The following is a 1,369-nucleotide window of genomic DNA, read 5'->3' as shown; positions in this document are numbered from 1 at the left end:
TCTGTCATTCATGTCAGGGGGCTTCCAACTATCTGTAACTCTAGCTCTGGGGGCCTCGACACCTTCTTTTAACCTACAAAGACAGGCACTCAGGTGGTGTGTAGTCATACAGACGGGTACACATACACATAGTTAAAAATAAATCTTTAATTTTTTTGTTTTGTCTATTTCACCTCCTGTACCAAAGGTAAAGCCATTTTTATTGAAATGGATAACGAAATGGCTCTCAGAATTAGATGACTACAAGTTATCGTCTTTACAAAGGTGACCCCATTGACAGACGCACAGGCAGATGTTCTCCCACATCCTCATGTTTTGCAGACAGCTCATCTGGACACTTATGTCTTCTCCTAGCACCATGGAATCAAGAGGGCATATGCTCATAAAGCCAGCATTTTTCTAATTCATGGACCCTGGCTGAGGTCAGGTGACCAGCTTCTTTGATTCTATACATCCATGGTCTTGATAACTGATTTCCCTGGGAACCCATCTTAACACTTCTATCAAGGTGAGAGCTTCAGACTCTCTAACCATGCTATGGAGCACATCAAGACTTATCTGCTACCTACAAGAGACAGCCTCTGCACTCACTGTTTTGTAATCCTAACCCCAGGAAAACTGCAATAATTGTGTTCCATTCCACACCCCTGTAGGCTTGAAGACACGTTAGCAACATGTGTCCCTGCTCAAACACATTTTTCTTTCTCTCTTCTCAATTTCTCTCCTCCCTTCTTACTCCTCCTTCTTACCCCTTCCTCTTTCTCTCCCTCTTTCCTTCCCCCCTCTCTCCAAGACAGGGTCTTATGAATCCCAGTCTAACCTCAAATTCACTATTTCCAAGAATGACCTTGAACTTACCATCTTCCTGCCTACACCCTTGAATACTGGGATTATAGATTTGCACACATTTATGTGATCTGGAGGATTGAATCCAGGGCTTTGTGCATGCTAAGTAAGATGATATCAACTGAACCACACCCCCAGCCTTTCTCCCTCACGTCCTGGCCGTCTCTTACATACCTGTGAGTCTCAGCATATTTTTTATTCTGTCTTCATGCTTTTCTATATCCTATCACATACCTAAGAACTTGTACTCAACAACAGATGAGAAATGTATTTTTTTATATCATAAAGCTTAACATTTTCATTTCCATTCTAGGACAGAGCCATCTCAACTTTGATCACCATTACATAAACAATGCCTAGCTTTAGATTTGCAGAATCAGTGACTGTTGGTGCAAAGATATATTGGTGTGTAAGGGAATGAACAGTTGTCCTTAAATCTGTGTAAAATTAAGATGGTTATTTGGGAAAAAAAATAAAGCCTGGGCATGTAAGGACTGTTCTATGGCAGCAATACCTCATATTA

This window comes from Peromyscus eremicus, chromosome 11, assembly GCF_949786415.1.
Source record: "Peromyscus eremicus chromosome 11, PerEre_H2_v1, whole genome shotgun sequence".
In the NCBI taxonomy this organism is placed as follows: Eukaryota; Metazoa; Chordata; class Mammalia; order Rodentia; family Cricetidae; genus Peromyscus; species Peromyscus eremicus.
The sequence above is the reverse complement of the archived record's forward strand: the minus strand, read 5'-3'. Positions refer to the sequence as shown.